Below are 13,057 nucleotides of genomic sequence, written 5' to 3'. Positions count from 1 at the left end.
GCGAGTGACGAAAACAACTTGTTTATGCGTTACACATAACCACAAGGCGTCAATGGAACGGAAATACCTAAAACAAACATCGCTCGGCGTAACCGAGCGAATATCGAAAAAGGGTGCTGAAAACCGGCTCACCTAACAGCCCTCGCGGTCCAGCGGAGGCCTTCATCTCAGTGTCGGCGCTCTTTCATTATCAGCTGCAACAAAACCTTCACGCGCTGTACTCAGAAGCTGGGCTGTTGGCGGTGCCGCTGTCTTTGTTGGTCCGACAGCGCCAGCAGCACTCTAGAGTGGACGCCCACACAAACTGGATCAAGCGGCAAAAGCCCGTGATCGACTGGCTGCTTTTGTGCCTGTCCGTATGCCCTGCTGAAAGCGCAGGGCGTGGCAGCGCTCGTGTTAGCAGCACACCCGCGGTCGACGTGTGTTAAAGTACGAAAGAGCAAGACAAGAGGCCACAGCTATCGCCTCAGCGTAGGATGTGTCACCACACGGAACGAAGCTATCAAGCTCATCCGGAACTCCCTCCGCGCTCGATTCTCAACGGGGTCCCCGAGCGGACGTTTCTACAGACCGCCAGCTTCGATCGAGACGAAAGTAACACTCACGGGTGTCACGCTACCGGGAGTCTGTCGTCGCCACGCAAAGACGTCTTCGCATCATCGCTTCTGCGACGGCACGACTGCGGGTCCAGAGAGGCGACGGGCGTCGTCGTGAAGTGGGGAACTTCCTCCAGCTCGGGAACACTCCCTTGAGGCTCGAAGAGAACGACAGTTTCTTAAGGGCACCTTCTTGAGACTTTCTACTCGGAAACTAAGTTAAAATTTGCGTTTCAAAGCGCTTACAGTTCGAAGGACAAGCATTAACAACGAAGACCGCTACCCCCATCCCATCGCCGCTGTCCGACTATAAAGCCTAGAATATACTGACTAGTGTGTCGAGCGCGCCGGCTGGGATGGTGCGGATAGCAATGAAAGCCGCCGGCGGCCGTGCCGAGGCGCTGCTATGCAAGAGGGTGCTGCTTCCGCACGCCTGTGCGATCGCTTGCCTGTGAGCGTCGCCGGATGCCAACAGGTTGCGGAGAATATATCTGATACCTACCCCGCCGGTTCTTCGCAGGCAATATCAACATTTTCTGTCAGCACTGCTGAGTGAAAACGTTGTAGGTCTTTTGTTTTTATATTTACATAAGAGAAAACGCAACATTGTGCGCGTGCCAGGTTCCGATTTGTGTTCTGTATTTTGTTCTTTGCTTTCGCATTTCTGCGAAAAAGCAGACGGCACACCTGCCGATAGCAGTTATCACAGGCCATACAGTTTAGTATGCGTATGTGTTTACATATCAATAATCTGGAAATAAAGAATGGTACTCGGGACAATTTCAGCTTTTATTTCATCCGAGAGCTTTTTTTCGGCTTCTCAACACAAGACAGTACAAATACACGATACAAAATACGCATGCTCAATACAAGTTATGCAAACCTGCATTCGACTTTTGAGCTTTACCTTGAACTATTGGCAGTTCTTGACTGCAAGTTGCTGTTTCTGAGGGAGAGCCCGAATACTAGCTTCTAGAGCCTCTTCGGTGATTGATTTATTTTCATCTTTCATTCGCGCCATTTGCTCCTGCACGCTGGCCAGTTTCTTTTTTGTCCTTCTCAGGTTGCGGGAGACATTCTGGCGTTTATTTTTCTCGCTGCTGGTCCTTTCCTGCTTTTTCAACCTGCGCATTTTGTTTTGAGCAAGCACTCGCTGGTATTTGCATTGAGCACAAGAACTTCCTTCAGCTTCCGTTGTTAACAAGCACCTTGCCGCAAAGTACATCTTCCTGTACTGGACATATTTGCTTGACACTGGCTTTATTCCACTCCCGCAGCACAGTACCATCGCAGAAACTTTCTGAACCAGCAGTTCTGCCTCGCTGCACAATGTAAGCACCTCCTTGCTGTGCTCCCTTCCTCGTAAGTACACAGTGGCTAAAACAGTCCCCCCTTCAGGCAAGGTCTTGTTAAACGCAACCATTCTTTCAATGAACAAAGTTTCGAAATTGTTTGCTTCGGCTTCGCACAAAGCATAGGACAAATTTACACCGGCCGCACTCGGGACTTTCATCCATGCAATCGGGATGAATATATTACTAAATGGGTGGCCACTCTCGGCTGATGGCAGCTGTACAGCTTGGCTGTCACTTTGCGACGGTGACTCTTTTTCTGAATTGACTCTTTCGGCGGTGTTCATACCGGCAGCGGCATCGTCAGAACAGGCAGAACATTCAATATCACGATTGTTGCACTGCTATCGGTAACATCGAACGGCTCGGATTTGTTTCGCCGCCTTTTTGTAGTAGGCTCCTGCAAGCAAAGGTTCCTCACCTTTCTCTTCAGTGCTTTTTTGGGCACTAGATGCTTGGGATATTGCACGGCATCAGGCGTTAGGCGCGGGGTTTGTCTCGGGCGATCTCGCTCACCACACCGTTCACAGTCACCTTGAAAGAACGTTCAATGTATTGCTCTTCAAAATGCTTCTCGCACACCGCGGATGCTGATGTCAACCGCCTGTCCTCTCGTTTTATCAGTCTCTCCCACTCAAGCAGTCGCGCAGCGTCGGTGGGCGCAGTAAACAAAGAAACATGCTCCTTATTCGAACGATACCCACTTGTACACAACGGGACAAAACACGTTCTTTCCTTGCACTGTCTCTTTGGTTTGGACATGTTGTGGCACCTAACATCAACGCTGTGCCTCGGTGAAGAGCAGATACAGACAACAAGGCAGGCAATAACGGGCGCACAGCAGCAACAGCTTTCAAACATGTGGCTTACGATGCGAGAGAGCCGCGTCGTCCGCTGTGGCAGCACCTGATGATGATGATGATGACCCTCCGGCGAAGCAGCGCCCACTGTTGTCCGCAATTGGCTTTCATCAGATACGCAACCATCCTCTCCCATAGCGGAGCCTATGCGCTCGTCACACTAGCCAGTATATTCCAGGCACTAATAGTCCGACGTCACAATAACCGCTACGGGTTACCGCGTAGAGATATGACGCCGGGGCAGGAGCTGAGACAACACCACCTAGAGATCACACAGATGTAAGGGCTGAGCTGAAATGAGGGCATGAGGCAACGCTAATAGAACTAAGATCAGTTGCCAAACTCTCCGGGTTCTCCATGCTGCTGAAGCGGCGCGTCAATTTTACCGCGAGGTGGCGCTGCCGTCGAAACAGGCTCTATCTAGCCGCTGCTTGGCCGCTGTCGAAGCACAATCGAACGCTGCGGGCCCGGCCGTTCGGCGTAGCATGTAGCATTCGGGAATGTTAAATTACTTGGTGTCCTAAATGCCGTACTTATCGTTAATTACTCACAGTCACCAATCAAGTCTGAACCGTGTGTGGCGAGCATGCTGCAAAACTTTACTGCACCAACTCGAGCGATACAGGTGAGCGCTGCTCAGGCAACGCTACCGTTTCTTTTTTTTTTTTTTTTTAGGAAAGTTGTTTTGCTAGTTTCTTCCCCGAAGTGGCATATGAGAAACGTGCAATAATTTTAGAGATATGATTATTGCAAGGTTCATCGTCAGTTTGAAGTATGTTTCTGCAGTTTCTGCTCAACCGCATGCATGTGCATATGTTTAACAAAAAAAAAAAAAATACCCGCGCTTTTTCAGCAAAGAGCCTGTGCTGTGCTGTGTGTCTGCGGTGCAGTTTAACGGAATAAGAGAATTTTGCGCATTGCATTCATTTCGTCAATAAGCATATGTATGTTACTTTTAGCCGAGCGCCGCGCGCAATCTGTGCCGCGAAAAGAGCGAACTTCTGCTTCTTGAGTTGTCGATTTCTTTCGAAGAGAGCTTACACAGGAGGTTAGACGCCAACAACTCGAGACAATAAAATTTAGTCTTTTTGGGATTCCCAACTGTGGGTTTATCGTTGCCTGCGCCCGCGTCGCAAGTACTTTTTTTTTTTTGCGACCTTTCACGCAGTGGGCTACAGATAGACACACAAGTAAATGTAATTTTACATTTTATTTACAGCACGTTTTCACACTTTACTGAATGCACAAATTACAGCAGGCGAGACTTCATTCCTTGCATTTTTAACCTGACTACTCACATTGCTCCTCTCTGATAGTAATCGTGTGTAAAAATGCATACGCATTACCAAATAAAACTTCACCACTTGCACAGTGAACTGTGCAGGCTACAACCTATTCGGAGTAGTTTCCTGCTCAAAAGCAGGTACAGAACAGATTTCCAAAAACTTTTTCTGTCTTTGTCGCTCGACCACTGACTTGATGCCAGTCACCAGTTCAGTCAGGGAGCTTGAAGGGTGCTTGAGCACTCCAGGGACAAATGAGCGCTTGTCAGTTAGGGAAAACCTTCGGTACACATCCTTCAGCGAGGTTCCATTTACCCCTATCGATTTTTACTTCCTTGCCATTAATGATATGACTGTACGTCTTCAGTATGTCTTCATCGTAGAAATGAAGATCGCACACACGTGATTTGTCAGAAAGTTTCCTGTCAACACGCGGAATCGCGCGGTCCCATGCCGTACGGAGATCCGCGTCACGCGGAGCCAAGAAAAAACGCCTCGCTGTGTTGTCATTGTCGCTCTTGTAACCGCTCCCACAGCCCGGCTCGCAGCACGTCGGCATGGTTACTGTAGCACCTTCAACTTTGCATGCTAGCACAGGTAGCACAAAAAACGATCACTGCAGCAGCCGAGTCGGGAACGCACTGTACTCATGCTGCCCACACTGCACGTGTTCAACCCACGTTCGGGCCGACGAGAGCCTGGTAGAACTGCAGCGCCCCTCAAAGCAGCCAGCGGTGGCGGCGCCGCGAAACAGCTCTCAGTTTGGCAACTGATCTTAGTTCTATTAACGTTGGGCATAGTTCCACGGTCGCCAGCTTGGAAGTAGTTCAGATTCTGCCACCAGGCTACGCCACTAATCCATGACTGAGGAAATGAGTACTGAGCCACCCAGCCCTCTCGACTTGCGCTGCCTGAAGGCTTTTCTTGTGTTGCTGCGCGGACTTGGAAAAGTTTTTGCGGCTTCACATCAGTGTTCAGGCAGAAAAGGGGAGGACTTTTGTCCCCATCCTGCGCAGCATGGGCTGCCCCATTGAACTCCCCTCTTCACTCCACCGCAACACTACAATACGCGCCCCGAAAATGGGACAAGAGCCTTCCCTCTCTTGCCTATACTTCGTCTCCCAAGATTTTTGCAGCACAACGAAAGGCAGAGGCACCCCAGCTGGTCCAACCAGGATCACGTGTACAATTGTGCTCCTAAGCGCCTCCCCTCCCCCCCCCCCCCCCCAAGTTGGCGGGGGTGGCAGCACAAGCACAATTCTCTATTATAGTGGGCACAGGCGAGAGGCACTTAGTAGCACAATTGAAAGGGCTCCTCTGCCTTTCGCAGTGCTGAAGATATCTTGTGAGACGAAGTATAGTTTCCGCTGTAGAGCCACGAACCCGATTGCTCCTACCTGCCGAGAGTGAGGGGGTTGGACTGGACTGCAGTAGGCTAGCTTGACTGAACACAAATAAAACAGGGTGTCAACATGATTGCACAGTGCAATCTTAGTACGAGTGAAAAAGGAAAAGCGAATGGCATTATTTCTGCAGACTTCGTCAATGAACCTTATAGTTGAAGTCGGCGCCTGTCTTGTGTTCTTTTGATCCTCGTCTTTAGGGCTGTGCAATCGAGTGATCATTGGCGAGCTTTAGAATACGGCAACCCATTCCGTAAGTGGGATAGAGTAATAGCGGAGCGTGCGCACTATAATAGAGAATTGTGCTCCTACTGTCACCCGCGCTATTACCCTGTCCCCCTAAGCGGTAGGGGTACCATATTCTAAACCTCCCTATTGTTGATGCCATAGCTCCTTGACTGGAGTGGAAGCTGCCAGCTCTTGCGGTCAACAGAAATTTGCTTCATCAAACGTGATTACAAATATGATAATGTAGCTAAAATTAGCTGAACTTCACTCAACAGTCGCCCTTGTTTATTTTTTGTTCGTGATTGTCCAATCTTGGAAACTAGAGTTGGTAAGTTACAATGTGCAAATAAGTGAATTATTGCCCATTTTTCCCCTTTTGAGATGAATCGATAATTCGAAATAGATGTGAAATCCACCCAGAGGCTATGTTTCGCGCAGGAGGCCGGCATATGTATTCATGTTCTCTTCGGCACTGAGGAGGCGCATTCACACTAAACTATGTGGGAAATGGGGGAAGAGGAGAGGGGGTTGTAAAGGAATGTTGCCAGAAGAAAGGACCTAACGGGGACAGTTTTGTAGGCGCTTATGCCGGCCACTTCCCCACTCCCAGTTGGATGCTCCACAGAGTCCTCATTTTATTTATTCGCTCGCGCGCGCGCGCGTGTGTGTGTGTGTGTGTGTGTGTGTGTGTGTGTGTGTGTGTGTGTGTGTGTGTGTGTGTGTGTGTGTGTGTGTGTGTGTGTGTGTGTGTGTGTGTGTGTGTGTGTGTGTGTGTGTGTGTGTGTGTGTGTGTGTGTGTGTGTGTGTGTGTGTGTGTGTGTGTGTGTGCACGCAATTAAAGGAACACAGTATTTTCAGGTAATTAGAATAAAATTTTAACAATCAATCTCCTAGAAATATTTTTCTCCTGCAGAATTTCACTCGACACTGAAATCTGATGTCAAAAGTAGCATGCATGGAAGACGCTGACCTGTCCTGCTGCAGCTTCCCGTGATGATGCATGCGCTTTCTGAACCAATATATTGGGTTCATTATTAGCTTGGAGCCTGACTTTATTGTACTCATTTCACAGGGCACACACACGTATGCAACAAGTATACTTTAGTGTTGAGCCGGCCTTTCGGCTTCATGTGTTGGTAGTAAATAATTTCGTGATGTGGCACTTACTTGTACATTCACACATTTGCAACATAATAATCAGAACCCAATTTTTACTCCATGCAAGAGCGCCCATATGCTTACCAAATGTTTTCCTGTAAATGCCAAGCGATTAAAGACGCATCGATCAGATCGCGTTCTGTGCATGTGCTATAATTTGTGAATTTTTCCATACCAATGCAGTACAGTGGTTTTGCTTCATGTGGTCAAACGGAAGCACGTTCTTTGTATGCTTCGAAATTCTCACATGCTTCTATGTCACTTTTGCTAACATGATATCGGACACCTTTCAGCGCACAGGAAGTCGAGTACCTTCAAAACAAGGTTCAAATATAAAGTCAACAAATTGGGCGTTGAGACGGCGGGTGAGTGGACGCCTGGGTGACACGGTATCTACCTTACTCGAGATAAGGGCCCCATTCTATTGGAAACGGCAACGGCCGACGGGCTTTAGAGCGTTAGCTCTGTTGCTCACTTGCGCCAGTGGCGCGTTTTTCTAAGAATCGTAAACAGTGCCATCACCATAGCAACATCGCCGTCTTGTTATGCCCTGGCAAACTAGACCGAACGCTCCACGCCCCCGGCCACAGCGGCAAAGCGCAGTAGGGGGCGATGCGAGGCAGGTATAGCTGGTATAGCATTATAGCAAAAATGAACGCCGAACCAGCTTCCCTGCCGAATGCATCAACGGTTTACCGTAGACGCCGTAATGCTTCGGACAATCCGCGGTATATCTCCCTTCACGAAGCGGAATTAGCTAGGAAGAGGACGGGACATCATGTACGTATAAAATAAATAAAATAAGCGCAAATAAAGGCATCAAACGGGAAACCAATTCAGTGTTTTCTCTCATATATATATATATATATATATATATATATATATATATATATATATATATATATATATATATATATATATATATATATATATATATATATATATATATATATATATATATATATATATATATATATATATAGGGGCACTGATCAAGTCAAAGTATTTGAAGAAGATATAAACTAATGCTTTTTGTCTGGTTTATCCATTGTGAGCAACGAAGCTGTAGGGCTTCCGAAACGTTAGTAAGTTTTCATGAAACTGACTTGGTCAGTGACCCTGTATATTTTTTTATGCCACCACCTGATCAGACTGCATTTCGTCGAACTCTTGATTACAGAGGTTTCTCTCATTTGAGCTAAACCTCGACATTCGGTTCAGCAGCGTTGAGCCTCATCGTTTTTGTTTTTTTTTTAATTTTTAGTGAGGAGAATGACGAAAATGCAGTGGCAAAACCCGATTCAACATTGCATTTTTGTATTGAACAAGCTTCACATGGCTGTTTCCTACTTGCCCATTCACCGACAAAGTCCCCGGCAGCTACTGCGGCACGTTACCTTTACTATCATCACCGGAACACAACATTCGGAAAAAAAAAAAAAGAAACATGACCTAAACGCTGGTTATTATCTTGGGCTACCCACTGCATCATTTTTTCTCCTTTTCTTTGGAGCCTGCACTGCTTGCGCTATATAGGAACTTCAGTAGGAAGATTGAAGAGGCATGCTTGTGCATGTTCAGGTTTTCAAGTTGCACTTGGCAGACTGTCGAAACATTTTATCTGTACCAGTAAAGTGGCAGAGGGTACAAGTATTCGTGCAATTTCTCCTAGGGAGACGCTCTTTGAAATTATATTATATTAATTTATGCAGTGTTATAGTTCCGTGCCCTACTATTCATTTTATCGTAGAAAGGGGAAGATATTTTTTCTTCTTGCCACTGAAAAAAAAAAGTCTAAATTCCACACCCACACAATATATGCTAACACCGCGAATATCTGAAGATAGCTTTGTGGCGGAGCTAAGACGAGGAATAACCAGCTCCGACAGCGTTCGTGTTCGAACTGTGTTTTTTTTTTTTTTTTCGCTGCTTGCACTGAGACGCTTAGTGCCAAATTCTTCTTTGTCCAGCGCCGTGCCGTTGTTTGTGATAAAAGCGCGGCGCGAGGGGCGCTCCAAGAGGGGCTTTATCCAAGACTACAAGCAACTACGACCCTGCCAACCATTTTTTTTTCCTCCCTCGGCTGCGGCGGCAAAGTCAAATTTATTCACACTTTTGTAACATTTGTTTTTCCTGTCCGGCCTAAGATATGGAAAATAAACAAACAGCAGTGCAGTTGGGCTGATGCCAGTAAATAAACTACACTTTAGCAGCCGATGCGTTCTTTATTATGTGTGCAGAGCGAAGCAGAATTTTAGTATTTCTTTTACCGTTTTTATCTTTGTTCTGAACTCGTAAAATCTTCATATCAAGCAATAAATGTGTGCGGCACGTAACCTCTTATCCTCATTTGATAATTTCCATAGCATCAAGTTTTATTTTTCCTTTGAGGGTTTGCATGATACCGACCCTCTAACGAGTGTAAGACTGACTCAATAATAAGAATGCACAGATTTCGCGTTGTCTGGATGCATCTCTAGCTACTAGGTTGAAATTATGACAGCACTGTTGTTTGAATTGCTCATTCCACTTAGTCGTTTCTGAGGAAGGATAGAGGCCTCCTTTGCTCGTCGGTTTCACCATGTTAGCGGCTATTCGCTTCTCGTGCGAGGCAGCCCCATGACCAGAAAGATGCCTGCTTTTGCCAAACACAAGCATATATCATGTGTGTTACTAAAAAAGCTAGAAACGAGTAACGAAAGCCACTACTTGTACTGGACAAGAAGCACGTTTCGTTCGTCAGGGTACAGTGCTCATTGTAGCCGGGGCTCACCTCAGCTGCACGCGCGAGAGCCTTAGCTGGCAACATTTCGGCACACTAACAGTATGACACACTTAATTCGAGGCGATAAATAAATCTCAAAGCAAGCAAGTGTACATTTGTCAAGGGACCATTTTCAAATAGCGCTACTGCGCATGCGCGAAGCACCTGCACCTCAGTTCGACCCGACCACTCGACCCGATTCGCCACCTTGTCGCCAGTGTTTACCTCTCTCGCCCTATGGAAAGGAAAGGGCAGAGGGAAAACGTTGTAGAAGCACAATACCCTCTCATAAATACCCCTCAATTCAGGGTGTTTGTGACGCCATCCTCGTAATTTTTCTGAACTGCGACATTTTAGTGCACATAAAATTTCTTAGATGGCGGTGCCTACTACATTTATTATACGTGCCTCTGTTATTTCACAATTATTTGCTTTTTGTACACTTTGTAGTTGATAATTGTTAGCGGTCGAATAAAGGAACGAAAGCCCGAACCTTTAAGTTATATTCGCCAGAAACAAACAAGCCATGGAGTATTTCAATCATGCTTAAAATACTTCATGAAGAGCTCGCTCGCTTCAAGTTAACAACGAAAAAATTAGCTGAAATCACCCTGACAGTGCACATTCCTCGAGAGTCGTAGAACAAAACCGATGCTTATTCTCTGACAGCGAGGTGTAAAGTTTTTCCACGCGAAATTTCAGCACAGATAAAAGCTTATTACTTGAACAGTTTAGCATTTACTTTTAGCCATTTTACAAAAAACGCTAAGTTTGATCACCATTTTACAAAAAACGCAAAGTTTGATCACAAATAACTTTTACACTAACTGAAGCAGACAGATGATATTTTCAGGAAAAATCGAACTATGTACGACCTCCAACTGCTCAAAAAATCTCGGCAGCAGAATGCGTATCTTGAAAGTTATTGTATGTGTAATTATTTGTTTTATACACTTTTCACAGGCGCGTGGCTAATAAACTATGCGATACATAGTAATAAAAATGCTTAACTTTGTTCATTAATATCTCATCTCAAAACACCTCGAACGGTTTTTTTCTGGGTGCAAAAGATTTTGCACAATTTTGCTTTTCCCGAGACAAGCAGAGCTGAAAAGCCGTTTCTTACCTTTGTGTTTTCCTTTACAGCCTGAACATCGTTGCAGCTATTTATAAACCAAATGCACCGTTAGAAAGGAGAGGAAATAAACTTTACAAATATATTAAAGTCACATTTATAAACTAAACGAGTGAGGTGGGCGTATGAATATCACCAAAAATGTCGTCTCTTCCCCGCTGGAGGCGTTGGCAGGTTACCTTCGCTTTGAAAGCTGGAGCTCTAAAACCGCGATTCCACGTATTCATTTACTGCGAGAAAAGTTTTCCCATCGATGTCAAATCAGCCGGAATCATTGCATCAATTTTCTGTATTTACGAAATTTAAACAATCAATAATGATTATAGTTACGATGTAAAAAATAGGGGAACATTTTGCGAGCAACAATTCTTAGCACTGTAACATATTACTCATTTCAATTGTATGCAAGAAGATTTTTTTTTCACCTTGCCTGAGTGATTAGCTCATCGCTCTCTATGTTCTAGCTACATTTCACTGAAGACCAGTTTGAGTCGCCAATATTACAGGAACTCGAAAAAAAAACTGAGGCCCAACGCAGTTCCATCAATTTTCTCTCACCGACCTGTTCTGAAGTAAAGGAAGCCTCCTCGACAGAGACATGAACCTCGCGCTGATAGTAGTCAGTTATTTCTGTTTCTTGCACTTTTCCCACCTCCATTTCTGAGAAAACAAGAAAGTATAAGAATGAAAAGTCAATGTATAGTTGTCTCGTCGGATATTATAAGATAATAAGATATAACTGACAACGTAAGTCAATGAAAATTGAGGTATATCAATGAATCATGGGACGGCATCAGATTAAATAGTGATGGTTATGAACAGTGATAGCTAATGATGATGACTTTTACGGATAATAATAGTAAATGATAGTAATAGGCCCGGATAGTGAGGTGATAGTGTTCGTTGCGGATAGTGACAGTTATGATAGGTCACTTGACGGCATTAGTAGATATAGTGATAGATAGGATAGTGATAGTTAATGAATTGGCAGTTATATGCTTTCGCATTTCCGCACGCTGGAGACTTATGTGTACCCTGTAATGTTTTATTTGATTGTTGCGTTCAATGAAATTACGCTTTTCTACATAGCGCATGAGGCCACAGCATGCTTGCCCCAGAACTTCAGTGTGTCGGCAATAGGGCCCACCACGTCTCCCAGTGTACTCTGCTGTCTTTTAACCACACGCGAACTCAGTGAGTGGCCGCGTACTCATAAAATTATTTAATTCCTACATCAGCATCATATCATGACTGCCGTGGCAAACCTGTTCCTTACCTCGAAGCGGCAAGGAACAGCTCAAAATTTGGTTTTATACAAAATTATCTAATTCACGCAGATTATCGCGGATCGCTAACTAGCACAGTGCCATTACACTTAGCCTAAGCTTGCCAACGGTATACGGTTCGATGTTGCAGCTAAAATTTAGATTTTAATTGCAATTTACTAAACATCAATTAATTTGGCCCAGTAATTGATCAAAATACATGTACAATTAACCAATAATCAAATCTCATGGTTAATCACGTGACATATACTATGCTTAGAGAGATAGCTTGACAGTAGCGAAATAGACTAAGTCCTGCTTTGACTTTCACTGATCTTGAAGTTCAAAGCACCATCATCATCAGCCTGATTATACCCACTCCAAGGCGAAGGCCTCTCCCATATTTCTCCACTTAACCCGGTTCTGTGCTAGCTGCATCCACTTGACCCCTGCGAACTTCTTAATCTCATCCGCCCACCTAACTTTCTGCCGCCCCCTGCTACGCTTTCCTTCCCTTGGAATCCAGTTTGTTACCCTCAGCGACCATCGGTTATCCTCTCTTCGCACTACGTGTCCTCCCCATGTCCATTTCTTCTTCTTAATTTCCACTAGAATGTCGGTAACTTGAGTTATTTCTCTGACCCACTCTGCACGCTTCCTATCTCTTAATATGTTACCCCTACCATTTTTCGTTCCATAGCCCTCTGGGTTGTCCTCAACTTAAGTAGAACTCTCTTGGTTAGCCTCCACGTTTCAGCCCCATAGGTGAGTACAGGCAAGATGCAACTGTTGTATACTTTCCTCTTGAGCGATACCGGCAAGCTGCTAGTCATAATCTGCGAGTGCTTGCCAAATGCGCTCCATCCCAATCTTATTCTTCTTGTTATTTCCTTTTCATGGTCTGGATCTGCGGTTACTACCTGTCCTAAGTAGACATATTCGCCTACTACTTCCAGTATTTCGCTACCTAATGTAAACTGCTGTTCCTTCCCGAGGCTGTTGAACATTACCTT

At 45.3% G+C, this 13,057-nt stretch overlaps 1 protein-coding gene across 9 annotated transcripts in view; it reads right to left on the bottom strand.

Moving 5' to 3' along the window:
- Positions 1-967, bottom strand: part of LOC146180296 (P-selectin-like) — a 103,493-nt gene extending 102,526 nt beyond the window's left edge. Inside the window, exons 1-2 of one of the 9 annotated variants that reach the window (XM_084579519.1) lie at positions 843-967; positions 606-754 (exon numbers count right to left, since the gene is read on the bottom strand). The gene's annotated coding sequence lies outside the window, so the exon portion shown is untranslated. Of the gene's footprint in view, positions 1-132; positions 576-605 lie in introns of those variants that run through there. The other 8 variants (XR_014700822.1, XR_014700821.1, XM_084579521.1 and 5 more) reach the window with 8 other exon arrangements.
- Between the last annotated feature and the right edge of the window lie 12,090 nt (positions 968-13,057).

The sequence above is a fragment of the Amblyomma maculatum genome, chromosome 9 (assembly GCF_055883805.1).
Source record: "Amblyomma maculatum isolate TAMU_Amacu chromosome 9, ASM5588380v1, whole genome shotgun sequence".
NCBI classification, from domain to species: domain Eukaryota; kingdom Metazoa; phylum Arthropoda; class Arachnida; order Ixodida; family Ixodidae; genus Amblyomma; species Amblyomma maculatum.
The sequence above is the reverse complement of the archived record's forward strand: the minus strand, read 5'-3'. Positions and strand labels throughout refer to the sequence as shown.